Genomic DNA, 8,549 nt, shown 5'->3' on the forward strand with positions numbered 1-8,549 from the left:
TTAGATGCATTTTTCCTTCAGGGAAGCATCGTCGACGGATAAACTCAGGTCCTGTTACGCTACACAATGGCAGAGCCGTGAAAGGAGAGCTCCTGTACAGCAGTGTCCCTCTATGTTCAGTTTTTGCAGTGTTTCTCAACCTAGATATCTACAGTGGTGTGAAAAACTATTTGCCCCCTTCCTGATTTCTTATTCTTTTGCATGTTTGTCACACAAAATGTTTCTGATCATCAAACACATTTAACCATTAGTCAAATATAACACAAGTAAACACAAAATGCAGTTTTTAAATGATGGTTTTTATTATTTAGGGAGAAAAAAAATCCAAACCTACATGGCCCTGTGTGAAAAAGTAATTGCCCCCTTGTTAAAAAATAACCTAACTGTGGTGTATCACACCTGAGTTCAATTTCCGTAGCCACCCCCAGGCCTGATTACTACCACACCTGTTTCAATCAAGAAATCACTTAAATAGGAGCTGCCTGACACAGAGAAGTAGACCAAAAGCACCTCAAAAGCTAGACATCATGCCAAGATCCAAAGAAATTCAGGAACAAATGAGAACAGAAGTAATTGAGATCTATCAGTCTGGTAAAGGTTATAAAGCCATTTCTAAAGCTTTGGGACTCCAGCGAACCACAGTGAGAGCCATTATCCACAAATGGCAAAAACATGGAACAGTGGTGAACCTTCCCAGGAGTGGCCGGCCGACCAAAATTACCCCAAGAGCGCAGAGACGACTCATCCGAGAGGTCACAAAAGACCCCAGGACAACGTCTAAAGAACTGCAGGCCTCACTTGCCTCAATTAAGGTCAGTGTTCACGACTCCACCATAAGAAAGAGACTGGGCAAAAATGGCCTGCATGGCAGATTTCCAAGACGCAAACCACTGTTAAGCAAAAAGAACATTAGGGCTCGTCTCAATTTTGCTAAGAAACATCTCAATGATTGCCAAGACTTTTGGGAAAATACCTTGTGGACTGATGAGACAAAAGTTGAACTTTTTGGAAGGCAAATGTCCCGTTACATCTGGCGTAAAAGGAACACAGCATTTCAGAAAAAGAACATCATACCAACAGTAAAGTATGGTGGTGGTAGTGTGATGGTCTGGGGTTGTTTTGCTGCTTCAGGACCTGGAAGGCTTGCTGTGATAGATGGAACCATGAATTCTACTGTCTACCAAAAAATCCTGAAGGAGAATGTCCGGCCATCTGTTCATCAACTCAAGCCTAGTCAAAGTCCTGACCTGAATCCAATTGAGATGCTATGGCATGACCTTAAAAAGGCGGTTCATGCTAGAAAACCCTCAAATAAAGCTGAATTACAACAATTTTGCAAAGATGAGTGGGCCAAAATTCCTCCAGAGCGCTGTAACAGACTCATTGCAAGTTATCGCAAACGCTTGATTGCAGTTATTGCTGCTAAGGGTGGCCCAACCAGTTATTAGGTTCAGGGGGCAATTACTTTTTCACACAGGGCCATGTAGGTTTGGATTTTTTTTTCTCCCTAAATAATAAAAACCATCATTTACAAACTGCATTTTGTGTTTACTTGTGTTATATTTGACTAATGGTTAAATGTGTTTGATGATCAGAAACATTTTGTGTGACAAACATGCAAAAGAATAAGAGATCAGGAAGGGGGCAAATAGTTTTTCACACCACTGTATATTTTTAAAAAAGGAACCTCTGTTATTCGTAGATTTACTTTAGCAAATGTCTGGCCTCACTTTAAGTGTGTTTCAAACTGAACCTTATGTTAAAGTAATTATGTGTGAACATCTTTTGTGTCGGTATAAGGATTGAGCCGTCCTAATAGCTACACCCCCACCCCCCTTAGCTTCAGGATGTCAGAGCTGTTGGCCGTGAACATCCGTGTATTGTTCAGGTTTAAAAGTCAACTTTGTAAGCATTCGAAATCTTTTAATATCACAAGGTGAGATCTTTTTTCACACTGCCCCGAACGATCTGATACGGGTTTAAAGCTCAGACGCTTGTGAGTTCCCAAAGGCCTTGCTGAGGTGCTTAAGACAATTTCACTTGGCAGGGATTTTTTAAATATATAACTCCGGGTTTGAAATTTATACATCTCAAACATTTTTTAAAAGGTTTCTGTTGCCTATTATTTAACGGTGTGCGTGATTTTACAGATCTTCTATCATTAAAAACTTTTTCATCTCGTGGGGAGTTTAGCTCCTGATACGCATGCGCGCGCAGGACGCTGTCCCAGTGCCTCACAGCCTTGTGGTCTGTCAGTTTCCAGGGCCTGCGCGGTCAGAAAGTTTGCCTGCTCTCTGCGTGCACGCGCAGCGGTCTGCTCCAAGAGGCTCTGTGTGTAGACGAAGAGAACTGGGCAGCTTGTATTTGGAATCTACAGGCAGCCTGCTCCGAGACAGAGAGCCGGACAGCACCCTGCAGGGTGAAGTAAAGGCTTTTTCAGCTTAGAGACGGTCTGTGAGGTGAAGAAATCATTTACTTAGATAAAGGAATAGATATTTTAAATCATAGAGTTTCTTGCCCAAAGCACTAGAGACAGGAATGGTCCCCAAGAGGCCTGGATGGTAGGGGCCCTTCCTTAACATGTTGGTGTGTGTGTGGGTGGGTGTGTGGAGGCGATCTCTCCTTGGGCTACAGGCAGAGGCCGCCTGCTCCGAGACAGAGAGCCGGACAGCACCCGGCTGGGGTGAAGTAAAGGCTTTTTCAGCTTAGAGACGGTCTGTGAGGTGAAGAAATCATTTTTGACTTAAATAAAAGGTTAGATATTTTAAATAATAAAGTTTCTTACCCAAAGCACTAGAGTCAGGAATGGCTATAAGGCAGAATGGACAGGCTGAAACATGTGTGTGGTTGTCTCTCCTCGGGGAGAAATGATCAAGGACTGGCCTGGGGCTGGACTCAGAGTCAAAATGACTATGACGGCCATCCGGTGTGTGTGTGTGTGTGTGTGTGTGTGTGTGTGTGTGGGCGGTCTCTTCCTCTAGGGGCGGGGAAGCGGAAGGGGGCGTCCTCAGGGTTAACCGACCGTGGGCAGGAAACTCTAAGTCAGAAGGCCTGCGACCACCAAGAGGTGCGGACGGCAGGGTCTGCTACAGACTTGCCTGAACTTGTCCTCGGGAGAGGTGGGGGCGGGTTCAAGGAGGGGGCACCCATCCATCAAATAAAATCTTGGCCATTTCCTGGGGTAAAAACAGGATGGGAGGGTTCAAGGAAGGGACAGGTGTTTCCTGGGGTAAAAACAGGATGGGAGGGTTCCAGGAAGGACCGGACATCCGCCAAACGGATCTTGGCCGTTTCCTGGGGTAAAAACAGGATGGGCGAGGGTCACGGAAGTGACGGACTTCTAGCCGGGAAAACCGGAAGGGGGCGGGAGTTTATGAAGTCAATTCAAAAGGGGCGGGGCTTAACTCATCAATCATTTTGACAGCAGGTGCATTCATTATACTACTCAGAAGACACTTAAAAGACCGAGACGAGACGAAAGAGAATGGCCATGGAGTGTCTCCTGGGGACCTTAAACATGAGACTTTGTGCCAAGAGATTGACCCAGGACCATCTCGCAATGACGTAGAACATGAGATTCTTGCAAGACACGCCATACTTACAACCAAAATCAAATAAGACAACGGGCAGCAAAACATTCAGGATTTAAGCACACACAGATCCAGGGTCTCAGCGCATATAAAGCGTATAAGGACAATACGTTATAAATGAAATGTCACTGACAAAAGCGAAGAAGAAAGCAGCGTGGAGAAGAGAGACTCAAAAGCTAATCTAGGTGCAAATTCAGAAAATAAGGAAAGTAATAATCAGCCCGAAACAAGTGGAATTGAAAAAAATCAAGTTCAATCGGGCTCAGAATTAAAAGACAAAGAGTAAAAAACAAAGTAGAACTTCATAAAGACGTTCACATACGTTGGCGCTATACACATGCAGAGCAAGTTAGAGATTATGAAAGCAGTGGAATTCAAAAGGCGCAAAAAAAAAAAAACGCTGGCGTGATACACATGCAGAGAAAGTTAAAGAATATGAAAGTAGGAAAATTATAAAGTATAAAAAAAAGAAAGTGCTGCGGTGGGTTGGCACCCTGCCCGGGATTGGTTCCTGCCATGTGCCCTGTGTTGGCTGGGATTGGCTCCAGCAGACCCCCGTGACCCTGTGTTTGGATTCAGCGGGTTGGAAAATGGATGGATGGATGAAAAAAAAGAAAGTAAAGATCACAGTAGCGCAAACAAACGGAAATTATTACTCGAAAGAGGGAAAGTAATCACTACGGACCAGGTGTGATTGAAAAAAAAGCAGGAAAAAGCGAGGTCAGAAATAAAAGACAAAGAGTAGAAAACAAAGTAAAACGTCATAAAGTGGTTAAAAAACAAGGGGGCCAAACACATAGATAGATAGATAGATAGATAGATAGATAGATAGATAGATAGATAGATAGATAGATAGATAGATAGATAGATAGATAGATAGATAGATATTAATTATAGTGTAGTCGGCAGGATCACAACATTAGATAGATAGATAGATAGATAGATAGATAGATAGATAGATAGATAGATAGATAGATAGATAGATAGATAGATAGATACTTTATTAATCCCATGGGGAAATTCACATGCAGAGCAGGTTAGAGATAATGAAAACAGTGAAATTCAAAAGACTCAAAAAAAAAAAAAAAAAACGTAGGCGCGATACACACGAAGAGCAAGATACAGAATATGAAAGCAGAAAAAAACGACAGTGTCAAAACAAAGACAGTAAACAGCGCAAAAAAAGAGAAATGATTACTCGGAGAAATAACGAAAAGGCGAATAGAGATCGAATATATGGAAATATGTGATATGTCAGAAGTATGTAAATATTATAAGGCTTTGAAGTTTAAGTTAGAGAATTTCAAAAACATAGTTTAACTCACATGCATTTATTGGTTACTTTGCAAAAAAAAATTGTTAACTGCTGATGATGAAGATCGTTTTGTCTGTGCAAAAACGCCAAAACAGAGAAACCTATCCTGAATTATGGTAGTAGTACTAGGGTGTTGTACCGTGTTAGCCATTATGAATCTATCTATCTATCTAAAATAAATAATAAAAATAATAAAGTATACTCATTATTTCAAAGGGGAGATTTGTGTTGTTGTTCTGGTAGTACGATGCTCGTCATGGAAATCATAATCATAAAGAAATGACAGAGCTAGAAACAATTCTTATAATTTTCAGCCATTATTCTTCCTCATCTGACTTCTAGCATTCCATTGCACTAGTCCTCTCACAAATTAATTCCACCAATAATTCTTAGTTGAGGGGGTGTCAATCCTGCTCTGGCCATCTTATCTGTTTGATGAGGGCTATTCTCTCCACCTTCCTACAATGATTTACAACCAAAGAGTTCACATTCCCTTCTATAAGTGAGGGGCCCATTCTTCAGCTCTCTATCAAGTCTGACTTTTGGCTTATGAAAAACTGGTGTTTTCTGATTTGATTACAGATCTTAGGCTGGAGAGGTCTGTTAATTTCTGACACTGAAGATGACCCACTTATAACTTTTCAAATTCTGCTTCTTTCCTATTGTCATTCACTCTATCTATCTATCTATCGACTGCATTGCTGAAATTAAATCCTGGTTTTCTTCACATTTTCTTAAATTAAACAGTGACAAAATTGAGGTTCTCCCCATTGGTACAAAATCATCATTATCCAAAGCTGATAATCTTTCACTTGTTATTGATAACTCCTTTGTTTTCCCTAAACCTCAGGTCATCCTTGATAGTACTCTGTCTTTCCAATCTCATTATCACCCGGTCTACTTACTTCCAACTGCATAATATTTAATCACATCCGCCCCTCCCTCACTCCCCATACCACTGCCATTCTTGTTCACAGTCTTGTTACTTCTCGTCTGGACTATTGCAATTCACTCCTGTTTGGTCTCTCTAATAAATCTCTCCATAAGCTTCAGCCAGTCCAGAATTCTGCAGCTCACATCATTACGCAAACCTCATCTATTCACCATATTCCTCCGGTCTTGCAGCAGCTTCATTGGCTCCCGATTAAGTTTCGAATTGATTTTAAAATTCTGCTGTTAAAATTTAAGGCCATTCATAATCTCGCCCCTCCATATCTGTCCAACCTTCTTCATGTTGTCAATCCATTCCGTAACCTTAGGTCCTCCTCCTCCTCCATCCACCTGACCGTCCCTCCCACTCGTCTTACCACCATTGTGTGTGGAGTGCTCAGCCTTTCTGCTTGCTAGCTCTGGAACTCACTACCTACTGAGCTTAAAAATACTGAATCATTTTCAACTTTCAAATGTAAACTTAAAACCCATCAGTTTAAAATTTCTTTTTCTTTATGAAAATAGTGGCTTTGTTTGGTTTTAATTTTTATGTTTTCTGATGTTTTAAGTTTTGTTTATAATGTGCTTTTTTATTTATTGTTTGTTCAGTGTCCTTATGTGGTTAGAAAAGTGCCTTGTATAATTAAAATGGGGTGGCACGGTGGCGCAGTGGGTAGCGCTGCTGCCTCGCAGTTGGGAGACCTGGGGACCTGGGTTTGCTTCCCAGGTCCTCCCTGCGTGGAGTTTGCATGTTCTCCCCGTGTCTGCGTCGGTTTCCTCCCACAGTCCAAAGACATGCAGGTTAGGTGGATTGCCGATTCTAAATTGGCCCTAGTGTGTGCTTGGTGTGTGGGTGTGTTTGTGTGTGTCCTGCGGTGGGTTGGCACCCTGCCCAGGATTGTTTCCTGTGTTGGCTGGGATTGGCTCCAGCAGACCCCCATGACCCTGTGTTCAGATTCAGCGGGTTGGAAAATGGATGGATGGATAATTAAAATGCATTATTATTATTATTATTATTATTATTATTAAAATTGGATGATTTTAAGAGTTTTGCCCAGCAGGGGGCAGTGCTGGGGCTGCTCCTTCTTTTAATATAGGCAAACAATTTGGATAAGTATATAAATAAGATAATACCAGGATAGGGGGATTGGCATGTAATGCAGTATCCGTTGAATCATCATAGGGGGACTAAGGCAGCATACAGTCTTGGATATTCAATGTCAGTAAATATAAATCTAAAAATATAAAATATTATCAAATATAAAAATAATAGGGCAAAGAATCTCGCTGCAGCATTTTGAACCTGCTGAAGGCGCAACAGAGCAGATTTCGGTAGCCCCACATATAAGGAGTTATAATAATCTTGCCACTCCTGTATTTTTCTTGGCCTGCCAGACTTGCTGGGTTTAACAGCAACTGTGCCTGTGGCCTTCCATTTCCTGATTCCATTCCTTACAGTTGAAACTGACAGTTTAAACCTCTGAGATGGCTTTTTGTAGCCTTCCCCTAAACCAGGAGACTCAACAATCTTTGTTTTCAGATCTTGTGAGAGTTTCTTTGAGGATCCCATGCTGTCAAAGGGAAGGAAGCACAACTTGCAATTGACCACCTTAAATACCTTTATATCTCATGATTGGACACACCTGTCTATGAAGTTCAAGGCTTAACGAGATCATCAACCAATCAGCATTGAGTAGTGACAGGCATTCAAATCAGCACAATGACAAGGGGACACACATTTGTGCACAGCCAGTTTTTCACATTTGATTTAATTTCATACAACTAAATACTGTGTCACTAAAAATCTTTGTTTGGAAAACACCACCTTATTGTGGTGGAGGGGTTTGTGTGTCCCAATGATCCTAGGAGCTCTGTTGTTTTGGGCTTTATGCCCCTGGTAGGTCCACCCAAGGCAAATTGGTCATAGGTGAGGGATGAGACAAAGTGCGGTTCAACAAAACTTCCATGATGAATAAAAAATTTGGACAGCGTTTTCCCTCACCCGGACGCGGGTCACCGGGGCCCCCCTCTGGAGCCAGGCTTGGAGGTGGGGCTCGATGGCGAGCGCCTGGTGGTCGGGCTTACACCCATGGGGTTAGGCCAGGCACAGCCCGAAGAGGCAACGTGAGTCCCCCTTCCCATGGGTTCACCACCTATGAGAGGGGCCAAGGAGGTCGGGTGCAGTGCGAGTTGGGTGGTGGCTGAAGGCGGGGACCTTGGCGGTCCGATCCTCGGCTACAGAAGCTGGCTCTTGGGACGTGGAATGTCACCTCTCTGAAGGGGTATGAGCCTGAGCTTGTGCGCGAGGTTGAGAGGTTCCGGCTAGATATAGTTGGGCTCACCTCGACGCACAGCTTGGACTCTGGAACCAATCTCCTTGAGAGGGGCTGGACTCTCTACCACTCTGGAGTTGACCCCGGTGAGAGGCGCCAAGCGGGTGTGGGTATACTTATTGCCCCCCCGACTTGGAGCCTATACATTGGGGTTTACCCTGGTGGACAAGAGCGTAGCCTCCCTCCGCCTTCAGGTGGGGGGACGGGTCCTAACTGTTGTTTGTGCGTATGCACCGAACAGCAGTTCGGAGTACCCACCCTTTTTGGAGTGCCTGGAGGGGGTGCTGGAGGGCACCCCTTCTGGGGACTCCCTAGTACTTCTGGGAGACTTCAATGCTCACGTGGGCAATGACAGTGAGACCTGGAAGGGCGTGATTGGGA

Source organism: Erpetoichthys calabaricus, chromosome 9 (assembly GCF_900747795.2).
Source record: "Erpetoichthys calabaricus chromosome 9, fErpCal1.3, whole genome shotgun sequence".
NCBI lineage: Eukaryota > Metazoa > Chordata > Cladistia > Polypteriformes > Polypteridae > Erpetoichthys > Erpetoichthys calabaricus.